Here is an 18,380-nt window from a genome sequence, read left to right on the forward strand (position 1 = left end):
CATTACTTATTGAACTGCCCTCGTACTGTGCTGGATCTCAGGTGCAGACGTAAATCCACTCTAATAGTAGGTGCAGGAGATCATAGCACATGGTGGATAGGTTACACAACATGTAAGGTGTCCTTACCCAGAAAACCCATACTTCTTTGAAATTTAGAAAAGTGTACAACAAACCCTAAGAAGATCCATGTATAATTAAGCAAAAAGGCTGATGGAAAGGTCGTCTCAATAACAGTTGATTCACCAACGTAAAACCTTCGCTAGGTATAAAACACCTTTTATTTGCCTTTTACAACAGAAAATGAGTTACTGCAGATTTATTCTAGCCCCCAACATCATAGGCATTCTGGCAGATGACTAAGTTAAATTTCAAAATAACTGAAAAAGTTATTTCTAGCCAGCTCTGAACCCAATGTGTATTGCTCCTAGGACTTGCCTGTGTCATGGGCATATTCCGTAAGATACACTACAAGCTTACAACAACATTTCGTTGCCAATAACCTTCAATTATTACTAGTCACAAGTTTACACAGTCATTTTACATTCTTATTTAAAGATTTCTTATACAATTGGTTAAATATACATATAATGCATAATATAAACAAACACAGGCACAAAAGTTTTATAGCTGAGTAAGTCTCTTAACCAGTTCATAGGTCTTGATATTACCAAATGCAGTTCACTGAGATCACCAGGAAAGTTTATAATAAATGTTCTTCGATCATATGTTGACAAGTCACTTTCACACAGTACGTGGACTACACCACAGGATTAACAAATTAGAATAATAATTCTAAAGTTTGTACTGCTCAAAATGGAGATACCTTTAAATTTTCATATCTTCACGGCTGCTGATATGTCGGACACTTCCATTTTATGTAACTCACATTTTATTAGTGCTAAATGCCTAGCTGCAGTAAATGACAGTTCTGGGGTCAGATGAGGAACTCGAGTAACCAACGAAGTGGTCCACACTCCCGAGAATGGCATGTACTGTTCATAGAACTGTTCCTCTAATGATGGAAGTCTGCAGACACCTACAGCGTACAGTCAGCCTCTACATTAACAAATCCCCACGACACTTGCCTGAGTAAGCACACACCGTGAGGGGCCTGCGATCGCAGTGCCGCCGACAGTGGCTCGTCGGACAAGTCGGTCAGACTCGGACTGTAGAGCTGAGAGCTTTTTCGTGTAGCTTCTGAAAATAAAAACATTTAGTTTAGAGAGTGTACAGTGCCTTCAAACATGCAATTTGGTATAGTAGGAAAGGGAAGAGAAGGAAAAATAGTAGAAAAACATGGACAGGGACAGGTATGAAAAAGAAATGTGCCTGATAAACCAGATGTTAGCAGTGATTTTATGTCCTGTGCAAAATTTTAAGATTTACTAAGAGGGTATCAGTTCTTTCGGACATGTCCGAAAGAACAGATACCATCGGTGACCGTGCAGCTCATTAGAATGAAATTACAATGAAATGAACACCCTTAGCTGCTTACAGGCGTTGACATACATCAACGGGAACAGATGAAAATGTGTGCCCCGACGAATGTAGTGCGGGACAATACGTTGAGAATGTGGGTTTCGCGGGAGGCGTGCCAGAGATAAATCCCTGCAGTCGCGCTATCCTCTGTGTCCTCGGTGACTCAGATGGATAGAGCGTCTGCCATGTAAGCAGGAGATCCCGGGTTCAGGTCCCGGTCGGGGCACACATTTTCATCTGTCCCCGTTGACGTATGTCAATGCCTGTAAGCAGCTAAGGGTGTTCATTTCATTGTAATCTGGTTTAAGAATCGTCTAAGAAGGTTGTATATGTGCAAGAGACCTGGAGACAATGGCAAGTTTCAGATTGATTGTACAGGGTGATCCGTCTAAGACGTCATAAGAGTATTGCATTATATTTATTAAGTTAGTGAATAAATCTCCAAGTGATTTTCTGCAAAGTACATGAAAATGGGGCGAGTTAACAATGAATGACCATGCTTTGTGAGGCAAGCTGACAGCACCTAGTTCACAGTGCAAACAGCAGATGTCAGAAGCACATTGTATAACCTACAGAGGTGACAACAGTCAACACACGCTGAGTGTGCTACCTTGTAAGTGAAAATGGTTGTTACACCACAACAACGAAGTCAATGTGGCATGTGGCCTAAAAAATTTTCGAGTGTTGTAGGGACCCAGGGAGTTTTCAGGTGTCGGTGCAGTGTTATCAGCCCATTCTTTCTTGTGGAGGAGACTGTTTGTGTTCTCAATTACCTGGAAATAATTGACGAGTATGTCATTTATCAATTACAGAAAGATGGGATACTGGACATCGATGTCTATCAACAGGATGGTGCTCCAGCACACTTGGATGTCATTGTGTGAGGACAATTAAACCAGATATTCAGATATTCAACGATCGCCAGTGCGGGTTTGGTAGACCCCTCCCACAGCCTTTAATATTCCGGCCTAACATCAACATTATTTCCATAAAAACCGCAGAATCTGACTGACCTACAGAGTCATGTTACAGTAGCCTTTTATCAAATCACTCCAGGAATGCTGCACACCCCCGAGGCACAATATGTGCCCCATTTGCAGTGACTGACATGTTGAGAGCTAATGTGCTGTGTGACAAATTTCAGACACAAAGTCCAGCCTCCCCTCCACATGCATGTGCTGCTAATAAGCAACAAGTTTGCACACTTTCTTGTATATAGTGCTTTATTTTTCCAACGTCTCAAATGTGTCACCTAACATAATGGTAAGACACAAGATTTTGGAACCACATTTATACTGTAAGACATTTCCAGGGACAGATGTGGACTCTGACCACAATTTATTTTTTATGAACTGTAGATTAAAACTCAATAAATCACAAAATGATAGGAAATTATGGAGATGGAACCTGGATAAGTTGAAAGAACCGAAGATTACTGAGAGTTTCAAAGGGAGAATTAGGCAACCTTTGACTGAAACAGCAGAAAATGAATGGGTAGCTTTGACAGATGAAATAGTCAAGGCAGCAGGGGATCAAATAGGCAAACAACGAAGGGCTAATAGGATCCTTGGATAACACAGCAGACACTGAATTTAAATGATGAAAGGAGAAAACATAAAATGCAGCAAATGAACTGGGTGCAATGGAATACAGATGTCTAAAGAATGAGATTGACAGAAAGTGCTAAATGACTAAGCAGGAATGGCTAGAGGACAATGCAAGCCGTTATAAGCCTGCATAACTGAGGGAAAGATAGATGCCACCTACAGGAAAATTAAAGAGACCTTTGGCAAAAAGAGAAGCAGCTCTCTGAATATTGAGAGCTCAGAAGGAAAAGCAGTACTAAACAAAGAAAGGAAAGCTGAAAGGTGGAGCCAATATATAGATGAGTTCTACAAAGGAAATGAACTTGAATACAGTATTGTAGAAAGGGAAGGGGATGCTGATGAAGATGGGGTGGGAGACATTATACTGCGGGAAGACTGACAGAGCACTGAAAGAACTAAGGCGAAACAAGGCCGCTGGAGTAGACAACATTCTGTCAGAACCGCTGATAGCTTTGGGAGACCCAGCCACAACAAAACTATTCCATCTGGCATGCATGATGTGTGAGACAGGCGAAATACCCTCAGACTTCATGAAGAGTGTAATAATTCCAATTGCGAATGAAGCAGGTGCTGACAGGTGTGGATGTTACCAAACTATCAGGCTACTAAGTCATAGTTGCAAAATACTAACAAAAATTATTTACAGAAGAATGGAAAACTGGTAGATGCCTACCTTGGGGAAAATCAATTTGATTTCCAGAAAAATGTAGGGACAGGCAAGGCAATACTGACCCTGTGACTTATCTTAAAAGACTGCATAAGGAAAGGCGAACTTACACTTATATGATTTGTAAACCTACAGAAAGTTTTTGACATTGCTGACTGGAATACACTCTTTTAAATTCTGAAAGAAGCAAGGGTAAAATACAGGAAGTGAAATGCTATTCAGAATTTCTACAGGAACCAAATGGCAGTTATAAGAGTCATGGAGCACAAAAGGGAACCACTGGTTGGGAAGGGAGTGAGACAGGGTTGTGGCCTATACCCTATCATTTGGACTGTATGATGAACATGCAGTACAGGAAACCAAAGAAAAATTTTCTGAACAAATTAAAGTTTCGGGAAAAGAAATAAAAATTTTGAGGTTTGGTGATAAGAACTTAAAAAAATAAAAATAAAATAAGGTGATTTACTGTTTAATTGTGTTCTAGAAAAAACTGTAAGGATCTGAAATTCGGAGCTAAACAAATCACAAAATTGAACCAATGAATCTGAGAAGGAAAACAAATGGAATTAAGGTAAACTGCTTGGCTTTTGTGGATGATTTTGCAATACTTTCAGAAAACCTGATAAAAGCTGTTCTTCAGATAAACCTTCTGGAATAAATAGCAAACAGAACTGGTTTCAAAATTTCAGCTGGAAAAAAACAAAATTCATGACAAGTATAAAAAATGTGCCAAAATTCACAGCAAAACAAATAGGTAAAATAGGGCGAGTAAATAAATATACATATCTTGGGAGACTATTCAACAGAATGGACTACAAAAATCTGCAATAGATGTAAGGATTAACAAAATGGAAAGAGCATAGGGTTTGACCAAAAATATTTACAACAAGAAATGTATATCTAGAAAAACAAAACTAAAACCCCACACCACACTGGTTCGACCAGAATGTTTATATGGATCTTAATGCCTAAAAATGAACTATAAGATGGACAGATTAGAGGTTCTCAAAAGAAGGATTATTAGAAAAATAACAACTGCAGTAAAAACTGCAGATGGTTGGAATATAAGAAGTAATGAGGAGATCTACAAAAATATAAAGAAAATATATGAAGTAATGGCCACACAAAGATTAACCTTTTTTGGACACCTCTACCGAATGGATGGAAATAAACTAACAAAGCAAATACTGCTATATTTCTGAAAGAAGAAATCGACAATAGCATGGATTACAGTAGTAAGGAAAGATCTAGAAAGAAACAACATTAAAGAACCAGAAATAGCAGAAAGAAACTGTTTTAAAAATAAAATACTAAATTTGGGAGGCATTCAAAGCAGAAGAAATAAAATACGGGGAACAACATGGACAGAAGAAATGAAGAGACTTTATGGAGAGAAAATGAGGGAATACTGGAAAAATAGAAAATAACAAAGGAAGATGAGGAACTGAAGTTGTTAACATGATCCTAGTTGGTCAATACGATTAAAAAAAGTTTCAGTGCACAAAATAGCTATGGTCATAAGCGCCCATTTGTGACTTAGTGAAGGATAAAACAGGAATTGAAATCAGCATCAATGGGAGCGAAACTTAATGAGGAGGAAAACTAAAAAAACAGAAGGAAATCTTAGAAAAGTGCTATTGAAGAGGGGGTTATTTTCCCCAAAAAGAGTTTCAAATGACCAATGTCATCTCACTCACACTTATAAACTCAAGGACACGATCAGCTGAGCACGAGTCATCTGCTAAAATGGAAGATATATCGGGAAACAGCTGTAAACGGGCACAAAGCGGTTTAAAATAGGGGCACTGAAGTAACAGGTGTCTCACCATCCACGACTGAGAGCAGTGGGGACAAAGCAGAGGAGGAGCGCCACTTAAAAGATCTCAATGGCTAAAAAGACAATGCCCAATCCAGAGTAAAGTTAAAGTTACCTCCTCCCAACAACAGGGCCAGACGGAAGAGGTCTAAGCACAGAGAAGAGGTTTTATGACCCACAATTTATTATCCTGAAGTGCAGACCAATGAGTGTGCCATAAAAGAGTAACACAACAACATAAAATGCTCTGTAGACCAGCAAACGGAACCGTGCAAACGGCGGGCTGAGGAATACAGAGAGCAACCTTCGCCACTATATGGGCTGCCTCTTTCCACATATACCAACATGCCCTGGGATCCAGAGGAATGCCACAGAGATGCCCCCCAAGTGGAGCATATGGAGGCAGGCCTGAATCTGGTGGACCAGAGGGTGGACAGGATAAAGAGCTTGGAGATTGAGAAGAGAGCTCAGCGAATACTAGCATATAATATACTGTATCCGCTGACGGCAACAGATGTATTGGACAGCACGGAGAACAGCAGTAAAAACTGAACACTGGTCAGGAAACTGAAATTTAATAGGGGTGTCGTCAATAATATAGGCTTTCCTGACACCAAAGGTGGTCTTGGAGCCGTCAGTGTAAATAAATGTGGCATCCTCCATTTGTGTGCATAGAGCAGCTAATGCCCAACGATAAACTAGGGGGAGGGGTACTATCCTTGGGAAGCTGACAAAGGTCACAGAGAAGGCATGTCCAGGAGTGGGGCCAAGGTGGCAGCGTACTCCTATTTGTCAGGAAGGTTTTAGGAAATTGGAAGGGAAGTGAATGTAGCAGTTGACGGAAGTGGACTCCTGGCGGCAGCAGAGAGGAAGGGTTGCCTGCATACCCTAAATTCAAGGAGGCATCGGTGGGGGGGGGGGGGGGGGAAACACGGGTCAGATTAGCAGGCATGGAAGACAGATGACTATCAAAATGACTCAGACAGCTCACTGATCGGACAGCGGAGGTTCAGCTCTCCATGGGGCTGGTGTAAAAAGCTCCAGATGCTAAATGCAATCCACGGTGGTGGACAGAGTCGAGACACTGAAGTATAGACGGCTGTGCAGAGGAGTAAACTATGCTTCCATGGTCCAATTTTGAGCACAGTAAGGCGCAGCATAGGCGGAGGAGGATCACTCTGTCCGTTGCCCAGGAGCAGAGCACAGAGGGTGTTGAGGGATCGCAGACAGCGAGACGAAAGATATGAAATGTGGGAAGACCAGCACAGTTTTCTGTCAAACATAAGTCCCAAAAAATTGGCGACATCTGTGAATGGAAGGTCAACAGGGCCTAGATGTAAAGATGGCAGATAAAACTCCATACCACGCCAAAAATTTACACAGACAGTCTTACTGGGAGAAAATTGGAAACTGGTTTTGATGCTCTACGAATGGAGGCAATCGAGGCATCCTTGATGACGTCATTCAAGAAGGCTGGTCTGTTGAGAGGTGTAGTAGACTGCAAAGTCATCGAGAAAGAGGAAGCCCGAGACATCGGAAAGTAGACAATCCATAATTGGATTTATGGTGATGGCATAAAGTACAACGCTTAGCACGGAGCCCTGGGGCACCCCTTTTTCTTGAGAGAAAGTACGGGATAGAGTAGTGTTCACCTGCACCTCAAATGTGTGCTCTGTCATAAATTCACGGATGAAACGGAGTAGCCGACCTTGAAAGCCCCAAGAGAACAGCATGCAGAGGATGCCTGTCCTCCAACAGGTGTTGTATGCCCTCTCCGTATCAAAAAATATAGCTATCGTTTGGTGTTTGCTGAGAAAATTGTTCATGATATAAGTGGACAGAGCAACAAGATGGTCACCTGTCGAACGATGCTTTCAGAAACCGCATCGGGCTGTTGTTAAAAGGTTTTGGGACCACAGCCACCAGCCTAAATGGCTATTTACCATATGCTCCAAAACCTTACAAACACTACTCGTGAAAGAGATTGGGCGATAGTTGGAGGGGAGATGTTTGTCCTTTCCAGGTTTCGGAACAGGTATGACAATAGCTTCCCGCTATTTTCTGGGAAAGGTACTGTCAACACAAAAGTTGATTATGAAGGCGAAGGAGGTTGCACAGACAAGGGTATGATAGATGCAGCAACATGTGGACGTGGATACCATCTGCTCCCAGAGCAGAAGAGCGAGAGGAGGAGAATGCATGTCTGAGTTCCCGCATAGAAAGAACGGCGTTATACCTTTCACGATATTGAGAGGAAAAAGCAAGAGGTCGCTGGTCGCTCTTCCGCAACCCATTTCTTCAGGAGAAAGGCTGGTGGGTAATTCAAAGAGCTCAAAATTTCAGCAAAGTGTTGACCCAATGACTTAGAGATTGCGACTGGGTACACTAAGGTATCCTGCATGACAGTTAGCCCAGAGGTTGGGGGAAAACTGGAAGTGACGGATATCTGTCGGATTGACTCCAAACAATTGATGAGGGAGTGAAGGTATTAAATGAGCTGCTAAAGAAATTCCAGCTTGCCTTCTTGCAGTCGTATATGATGTGAAGGCATCGCGCACGTAACTGCTTGTAGCAGATACAGTTGGCCAACGTAGGATGATGGCGGCAAACACGAAGAGCACGTCTCCACTCGCGTATCGCGTCATGGCACACCTCGTTCCACCGAGGAACTGGGGGGCACTGGGGCAAAGGGGAACTACGAGGTATCGAACATTCTGTGGCTGTAAGAAAAACTTCTGTAACACGAGTGACCTGATAATCGATGCTAGGAAATTGACGGTCATCAAATGTTGCTAGATAGGAGAAAAGCGTCCAATCGGCTTAAGAAAACTTCCAGTGTCTTGGGCGCATAGATGGCAATTGTGGCTGTAATCGAAGGACACATGGAAAATGGTCACTCGAGTATTTATTGGCAAGAGGGAACCATTCAAAGTGCCAAGCTAGCTGAACAGTACTGACCGAAAGGTCCAAATGAGTAGGTAGACATGGAGGCACACAAAAATGTAGGTTCCCCAGCGTTGAGGCAAACAACATCCACTTGGTGGAAGAGGTCAATCAACAGGGAGACTCTCGGACAAGGACGCAGAGGTCCACAAAGTAGGTGGTGGGGATTGAAGTCCCCAACCAGCAAATAGGGGGGCGGAAGCTGACGAAGAAGATGAGGGAGATCAGCTCTTGCCATTGGTGTGGACGATGGAATGTATACAGCACAAAGAGAGAAGGTGTATCCAGAAAGGGAAAGATGGACAGCAACAGTTTGGAAGGAACACGGAGAAGAGTCACGAGTCCTCCATATGCTGGAGTGCCATCAACAGAGGGGAGATCAAATCAGATTCACTTAAAATGAGGAAAAACAATGTGATCGCGGGGACGCAGCTTTGTTTCCTGATGACAGAAGATGACCGGCGAGTAGGATCGTAAGAGGATCGACAATTCATCCCAACTGGCTCGAATGCCACGGATATTCCAATGGATAATGGACATCGGGTGGACAGAAAAGGGAAGAATGTGACCAAGGTTGCCGTCAACTCAACGACTGCTCAGAGCCAGTGGCCGACAGCGTGGAACAGCATTCAGCCGAAGGCAGAAGATCCCAATCCATAGGTTGTTCGGCAGCAGCTGCTGCCACCAGCAATCGGCCGGTTGATCGGCCGCCAGCAGTGCGCCTGGGCCACACAGAAGACGGCCAATCGCGGTGACCGCCAGGTGGTGCTGTAGATGAGACACGCCGTGGCGGAGAAGGAGAGGAACTGGGTTTCTAATTAGCCTTCTTGGAAACAGGACGTTGAGATGAGGGAGGGATCGACGGTTGTGAAGTCGGGGTACGTAAAAAATCTTCACGAGTAGGCTCTTTTTTGGAAGTCTGGGTGTCTGATTTTGGGGCTTGTGATTTAGCAGAGCCCGATGAAGGGTGAGCCATAGAGTGGGGAGGTTGAAGGGGTGATCTTTGCACTGGCCGATCTGACGACCGTGGCACTAAAGGTGAGATCACAAGTCTGCGTGGCCGCCTCCTTTATTGGCCGAGGAGAGGCAAGGACAGTGCTGTATTTACCTGCGTGAGGCACAGTGGGCTTTCGACTGGCGAATAACTTTCGAGCAGCAAAGATCGACACCTTTTCCTTTACTCTGATTTCCTGAAATAACCGTTTGTCTTTGAAAATGGGGCAATCTATAGAGGAAGCAGCATGGTCGCCCATACAGTTGATGCAACAAGGGGATGGAGGTGGACAAGCACCCTTATGGGCATCCCTGCCACAGGTTACACGTTTGGCCATATTGGAACATGACTGGCTGGTGTGATTAAACCTCTGACACCGATAGCAATGCATAGGGTCGGGGATGGTAAACATGAACTGAAAATATCCTGCTTTAATGTTCAATGGAAGTTGAACTCTGTCAAACATCAAAAAGAGAGTGCGGATCGGCACTAATTCCTTCTCAACCCTTTTCGTGACTCATTGTACGGCCATTACTCCCTGATCAGACAGGTAATTTTTAATGTTCTCATTTGATAATCCGTTGTGTGATCTTGTATAAACCACACCACGTGATGAGCTTAAAGTACGGTGCGCTCCCGCCTGGATAGGGGAGGTGTGTAGCAGCGTAGTTTGAAGCAATTTATGTGCCTGGAGGGCACTATCTGCTTCTAGCAACAAAGTGCCATTTCGTATCCAGGAACATGACTTTACAGGACCTGCAATTGCATTGACACCTTTCTGAATAATGAAAGGGTCGACTGTCGAGAAGTCTCGACCTTCGTCAGACTGAGAAATGACTAGGAACTTTGGCACTGACAGAAGAATTGTCCGTGGCTGAGACTCGTCTAGCTTTCTCTTGTGGGCAGAAGTTTTAGAATTAGAAGAAACCATTGCAAAAGTATCCACCACGATTACTGGCGTCTCTGATGGCGTGCTCCTTCCTAGTGGGAGCCCTCTCTGAGGGCACTCCCGCCTTAGGTGATTGTGTACACCTCAGGCCACACCTCCCGAGAAACGGACGGAAGGACCGATCGGCACGTTCGGAAAGTACCAACTCGGGTAACCGCCCCTCCTCGGGCCTGGCCTTTACCAGGGGGTACGTACGTGTCCTACTTGTCTATCTGGGGTGGGGAATTACCCGTTAGCCCGTCACCGGCTACGCGTGGGTTGGTCTTCAGACAGGCACAGGGAGGAAAGAAAGAAAAGGAAAGTAGAGAAGAATTCTCAAGCGCTGCAGCTGAGAAGAAGGGAAAGAGAAGAATTGAGAAAAGAGAAGGGCAAAGTAAGGGCAGATATGTTACATTGTAGAGATAAAAGAAGAGAAATCACTTCATTCGTTCACAAGTGTCCATCTCTGGATGTAGGCGCAAAACAGACTCCCAAAGAGAAGGAGAAGGGGAAGGGGAAGGGGAAGGGAAAAGGGGGGAGGGGGGGAGGAGGAGGATCGGGGACAAGAAGGGATGTGGAAAGGGAAGGCACGCAGCCCAGAAAGGAAAGAGAGTTGCACGAGCTCGGGGTCACGTGCCCACCATGCACAAAAGAGTTGTGGACGACAAGAAATTTGTGGCACAGTGTAACAAAAGGAATGGATCAGTTGATAGGACACATCCAGAGGCATTGTGGCAAATACAATTTGTTAATGGAGGGAAGTGGGGGGGGGGGGGGGGGGGAGGGGGGGGGGAGTAAAAATTGTACAGGTAGTGCATGTCACGAACACAGTAAGCAGGTTCAAATTGATGTAGCTGCAGTATTTATACATAGATTAAGAGGTCTGCACATGATTGGCTAGTATCAAACCAGCTACATCAAACCATCCTTTGGACTGAAGGCCACAAAGTATGCCTACAATTAAAATACAACATAATAAAGAGTCACAAAAAAAGAAATGAATGTAAGTCTCACAAAAGGGCACCAGGTAACAGATTTTTCATTACAGATTCAAGTGCATACAGTGGTTAAATAGCAAAAGAGGCAACCTACAACTTCAATGTTCTGCATCGTTTGGTAAAAGCAACCACCCAATTCTGAAGTTTTCCTCTGGCAAATGAAGAATGTAAATTTTAAGTGTGCATTGTATCTGACTTCTTTTACTCTTGGTCTTTAGAAGTGTGTTGCCTTGACAACACATTTATGTACAATTCTCCAATACTGTTATTTTCGCAGTTAAGAATGTCAACGGAGAGTGCGTGGAATAAAAATTAACATTCACTGGTAGCAAATATATCTCCCTTATAATGCAACAGGACTTTAATGTTAAAGGTTCAAGCAACTAACTGTGGCTCCTCGTTTGTGCATTTCAAACAAAACCGATAAGATAAAAACACAAATTACTTTTTGATACTGAGTAGCACATTAGCCATCTATTAAGAAACTACACCTCAATCTAAATAGCTACACAATGTGGACAATCTGTATACAGTAGGCCTACATGGTTCTTTAATGTGTTGTTAGCACAGTTAAATGCTCCTTAACAGCTCCATTGCTAAACAGAGATATACAATCTGCCAACAGCAGCATGCAACTCAAGAGCCTGAAGTATACTGTAAGTGCACTTTAGGCCAACAGTTCAAATGTAGGTAGCATTACACATTATATGAACTACTCACCATCATCCTCAATTTATGACTTCAACTTCAGTCACTGCACAAGCATCCATTTTCATTTTCACTCTTTTCCAACTTAACCTTTTTTGCGGTAACTTTCATCTGACATCTGTGATCCTGCCTCTTCAGCCTTTATTTCTTTCTGTTATTTGAAGATGTCTCCATTTTCCACAATTTTGTCTTGGAATCCACCAGTTTCTTACATTTCAGGGGAGGTAATGCTGACAGGCTCGGGTTTCTTTTCCGTCCTCTCAAAAGGTTCTTCTGCCATTCTGTTTACAGCTGTCGCTAAATGCCTTATCGTGCAAAAATACAAACAACGGTAACACAAAAAATTCTGAAAACCAGTTTACTTACATACACATCTCAACACTACCTTTGATGATGAAGCCCTTCACTATCTGTGTCAGTTCCAAACACTAACATTTAGTCCAGTCAATGAAGGAAAATTAGGGGAAAAGTAATGTAGTCACAAAGTTTTACACAGTTCTAGGATATATTGTCACAAACATTGTACTAAAAACCCTGACCTGTGGAGTGTGAGCATTGGTGTGGGGGTAGGTTTAAAGGTAATTTTTTATTTTTGTTCTTGAATGACTCAAAAACAACGGATCCTGGGGAAATTCTTCCCCAATACAAAATTAACCTGCATTCACTTCCCTGCCAAAAAAGGTTCTAGTCACTTTTTCTCTAGGACTAATAGTTTGCAGAGGATGAAAAAAATTGCAAATTACGGCACTAAAAATATTGTTCCAATGGTAAAAAATTAATGTACTTCCCTCCTTCCTAGGTAAGCAAACTGAAGGTTAAGCAGGTGATCCCCCTCGCTACATCACAAGAAGCAACTACAGGGTACATCACAAAGTTCTCCGTCCACAATACGCCACACGAATCGCTGGTGACACAGCGTGCAGATGTCCGCGGGGAGGGTTTATTTTGCACAAAATGAGTTAACACTACACAGAATGCAGATACAAGTTACTAACAACACTAATGCAGGGAATGTACATGAACTGGACGTATGTAAATCTCTGCACAATGTTCTACACTGCAAGAGGAGAAACTGATTCTTAGTGATCCGTTACGGGAAAGGCAGCTTCCCCCACCACAGGTGCTGCTCCCGAGCATTTCCTGTCCATTTGTATTATGCAAATGGACAGAATAGCTTCACTGAGCTCATGTTTACACAGTGGAGTTATTTTCAGTTTACTGGGTACTTATTTGCAGTTGTTGAGTGCGCTACTCATATCATGTAAAAAAGTTCAACAGCTGGAACTGTCAATTGTCTACCACGCTGAAGAGACTCTTCCAAATAGGACACACTGTGAATATGTACAGGACATCATAGATTTCATTGTCACAAGCTGGAATACTTTTCACAGCACGAGGGTTATCAAATGCATCACCCTGCCTCAGTTCTCCAAAAATACGATGAGGCTCAGAGGCTTAATCCACTGCAACAAAAGTAGGTCACCAAGACTATAACAGTTGTTCAGATATTTCAACATAAGTCAAGCAATGCGTTACAGCAGATAACTGTTATAGACTTCAATATTAACAGTCACATTCCATCAGACATAGCCACACCTATCTCGGAAGATGTACTGTGGATGTGCGTTAAGTGGTTCCACTCGGTGCAGCCCACTCTGCAAATGCAGCAATTCGTGAATTATGAATGGAAAATATTTATGCAGTCTACCTGTAACACAATTAATGGGAGAGAAGTGCAGTAACATTTTTAGTCATCCATTAATTCACCACCAAGTGCCTAAAACACAATTACATGGTTTTACAATACACAGCAGCAGGGTGCCACTTTTTACAGTCCAGTCCCTTTCCCACCAACACCACATAAGTAACTGACAACATAATAGCTCACTTAACACCTTCAAATAAATAGGCCTACTCCCTTTCCAAACAGGAAATAACTTCACTATATAAACACAAGTTCTGGTTATCACTGTTAGCATTCAACCGCGATTCTTATACATATATTTTAACAACGCGTTTCAAGAGACAATGCTCACATCATCATATCTTGAAACGCATTGTTAAAATATATGTATAAGAATCGCGGTTGAATGTTAACAGTGATAACCAGTATAACGAAAACTGCTACCTCGACTCCATAATGGATTATATTAAACACAAGTTCATCAAAGCTATTTTGTCTATCAGCAAAAGATAAGTGGACACGAAACACAAGGCAGTTACAGCCTGTCTGTAAACAGAGAAGTGAGCAGTACTCACAATGGTGGAAGTGATCTTTCTTAGAAGAACACTACGTCTTCTGAACAGAACCATAAAGAACCAATTTCTCCTGTAGCAGTGTAGCACAGTATGCAGAGATTAAAGTAGATTCTGTTCACATTCATTACCTGTATTAGTGTTATTAGTACCTTATATTCGCATTCCATGTAGTGTTAATGCACGTTGTGCAAACTAAACCCTCCTCAAGCGTGTCTGTGCACTGTGTCGGCAGTGATTCATATAGTGCACTACAGAGGGGCCATATAAGTTTGTGATATACTCTGTAGTTGCTTCTTGTGACGCAATGGACGAGATAGAGTGGAGAATCACCAGCTCCACCTTCAGATTTGCAGACCTATGGAGGTGGGAAGTGCACAAACACAGTGCAGTGAGCTACCTTCACTCACACTCTACTCCACACACCTCCCACAGCCCAGCCTGTTTCACCCCTGGAACACAATTTATCCATTAGTATGCCTCTACTGCACTTAGATATGGTACACAATTTAATAGTTGTTTTTAACCCGTTCCAAATTATTGGTCCAAGAGGAAGAAAAGTACAGACCCTTTTTGTAGGAAATTGAATGTAGTGTAATTTTGCACTGGAGAACAATTTTGCCAGAAGCCGAGGTTTTCGATTCGTTGGAGAAAAAATAACACACAGGTAATGAATATGAAGGAAGGTAATCTGGAAATCTAAAAGTATGTATCTAAAAAAAGGAAATTGACAAATCAAATGACAAAATGAAAACCATATGGAAATATGTTAAAAGCGAGACAGGGAAAAGCCTGTCTGCCAAAGAAGTGATTAGCTTAAGAACTGGGAGCCTTTCGGTGGATGCTCCCGAAATGGTGGCTAATATCTTTAACAATCATTTCCTAACAGTCACCAACCAAATGGGATGCCAGGGTTCTGTAAAGAATGCTACAGAATACTTGCATAACACCTTAACTAACAAAATAGATGTGAAGCATCTTCGAAAAACTACAGTGATAGAATTAGAAAAAATGATTGTCTTTAAAATGTAAAAATTCTGCTGGAGTTGACAACACTTCCAGCAAGTTACTGAAATATTGTTGTAAAGAAATAAGTACAGTCCTCTGCCATATTAGTAATACATCATTGGAAGAAGGTGTTTTTCCCGACAGGCTAAAATATGGGCTTATAAGACCAATTTATAAAAAGGGAGAAAAGACTGAGGCTACAAACTATCAACCAATTTCATTACTCTCAGTTTTCTCCAAGGTACTAGAGAAATTGATGCATAGCAGAATGGTTGAGCATCTTAGTAAATATAATATCCTCAGCAGTAGCCAGTTTGGCTTTTGGAAAGGGGTATCAACCGTGGATGCAATACATGCCTTTGTTGACAATGTTATGGAAGCCATAAATAATAATATGACGACGGTTGGAATATTTTGTGACCTGTCAAAAGCTTTTGACAGTTTAAGTCACCATATTCTCTTGAGTAAAGCCAAGACCCTAGGAATGGGTGGAACCGTAGGCACGTGGCTTGAATCCTATCTGTGTGGTAGAAAGCAGAAAGTAATCGTGGAAGGACTGCATGGTGGCCAGGTATCTTCAGAATGGGGCTCCATTACTGCAGGAGTACCTCAAGGCTCAGTACTGGGCCCACTGCTCGTTCTAATATTTATAAATAACTTAGCACTATGTACAGAATATGGGAAAATACTCATGTTTGCTGACGACACCATGTTATCAGTTAATAATCTCTCAGAGAATATGTCAAATGAGGCTGCAAATAAAGCTTTTGCAGATTTGACAAACTGGTTTGAAACCAGTGGCCTTACAGTCAACCTAAAAATGACAAATTACATTCACTTCTCTTCTAACACAAATGTTACTAATGAAATGAACCTAAAAATGGGTGAGCACGAGATTTTGAAGGTTGAGTCCTCCAAATTCTTGGATCTGCATATAGATAGCAAAGTGGCACCACCATATTCAAGATCTGTGCAAAAGGCTAAGCTCAGCAGCATTTGCCTTAAAAATAATTTCAGACACTAGGGAAATGAAAACAATAAAAACTGCATATTTTAGCTATTTTCACCAACTTATGGCCTATGGTATAGTATTTTGGGAAAATCAACCAATAGCAAAAAAATGTTCCATGCACAGAAGCGAGCAATCAGAATTATGTGTGGAGTACACCCTAGGCACTCGTGCAGGGATCTGTTTAGAGCTCTACAAATCCTTACAACACCTGCCCAATATATTTTTTCCCTGATGTGCTTTGTTTCAAAAAATAGCATCTTATTCAAAATCATACCACAGTTATAACACCCAAAGAAAACTGGATATCCATTATGAGCTAAAAACGAAAAGCATGGTCCAGAAGGGGGTTTTATACAGTGGCACCAAGATTTTTAATGCCCTCCCACCACTCATTAAAGAACTGGTTGGAAACATGCCAATGTTTAAAGAAAATCTGAAGCAGTTCCTTTTAGATGAGTCTTGTTACAGTATTGATGAATTTCTTAGCAAAATCTCTTGTTTGTGCTTAAAACTTACTGTGTGACCTTTACAATTGATTAATCATACTCCGTAAGTACAGTGTAACTTAATACAATACCCAAATTTATGTATGTCTGTATATGACGCCTGTATAACTTAAGAACAATACCCAAATTTATGTATGACTGTATATTCTTTCAGATGTCTTGTATCTTAACTAATATTAAGGGTATATGGTAAACTTCACAGTTTCTTTAATCTAATGATAAGATCAATGTATATGTGCACAAAACAATAATCTGTAAAAACCTTGACTCGTTCTATATCCAGGGATATGTTCCCATATGGATCTATGGAACACGAAATAAATAAATAAATCCACATCCACCCCAAAGCTCACACCGCACCGGCCACGATTTTTTGTGTTCAACACACTACCTCCTAGCACTGTGCAACAATATGCGAATGCAAGATTTTTTGCCTTCACTTTGCTTGTGGATGGCTTAACGACGGGCGACAGTTAAAGGAACGCGATGTCATCACTAGCCCTGTGCAGGAGGGGGAATAACTGCCAGTAAGCGGAAATAAAAATGAGTAGACTGGCTGATTCACTCTGCAGTACATGATTGATAGCTTTTCTGGTGAGAATACTTCCGAACATATTACTTCTTGTTACGCATGGTTAAGGTCAATATATGGTCTGTAACTAAATTTAAGAATTACTAATATATTTTATGTAAAGGGTATGTAACATGATAATGCTCACAATGGCAGTTATCCGCTGATATCGGATGTTACAAACTTCAGTGATAAGGCCTCATTTGTAATAATCGGCAAAGTCCGAAACTACCTTCTGCTAGAGTGAAAATTGATAAATTTCAAATGCTTTCAGCGTTATTGTCCTGACAACGGAGTGTGAGAAAACATTTGAATACTAGCATTGCCAACACGATAAATGAACACACATGATGTATGTACTATACGATAGTTCTATATAAATTACTTAACAACTCATGTTTGAATACCGATTAATTGAATTATTGTGTGCGTAGTTGACATGCTTTACAGAACTTTTTTCAAAAAGAAAGGTTTGCAAAGCGGTGTTTCACTTTCTAACTCTCGCTCTGTTTCTCCGATAATATTGTATGTACTATTCGTTACTGTCAAGCTGTGTTTACTAACTACTAAGGCAACTCACAGTTGCGGGATGTGGTGTGCATAACAAATTATCTTGTATGTTATTTGTTGAACCTCGCTATTTCTGCAACTATAACAAATATAGTACTCGCTCAAATTGCGGTGCTGCTGATGTACTGAAAATGGTCAACAACATGTTCCTGTAACATGCATAACTTTGTAACTGTAATAACGAAAACGATTCTCGTAGCAGGAGATTATTTCTTCCTTACAAACAAAAATATTTGGGAAGTTTTAAATTTTTGAGTTTTTAAAGCGTGTTGCCAATCCTTGCACCACTTCGAAATCTTATTAAGATGTGACAGAA

General features: G+C 41.7%; 1 long non-coding RNA gene across 1 annotated transcript; it reads right to left on the reverse strand.

Moving 5' to 3' along the window:
* Window positions 1-249: 249 nt before the first annotated feature.
* Window positions 250-17,799, reverse strand: LOC126456743 (uncharacterized). Its single transcript, XR_007585382.1, has 3 exons — window positions 17,643-17,799; window positions 12,154-12,446; window positions 250-1,198 (listed from the first exon to the last, which is right to left on the reverse strand). It is a non-coding gene; the product is annotated as an uncharacterized LOC126456743 (long non-coding RNA).
* Between the last annotated feature and the right edge of the window lie 581 nt (window positions 17,800-18,380).

Source organism: Schistocerca serialis, chromosome 2, assembly GCF_023864345.2.
Source record: "Schistocerca serialis cubense isolate TAMUIC-IGC-003099 chromosome 2, iqSchSeri2.2, whole genome shotgun sequence".
NCBI lineage: Eukaryota > Metazoa > Arthropoda > Insecta > Orthoptera > Acrididae > Schistocerca > Schistocerca serialis.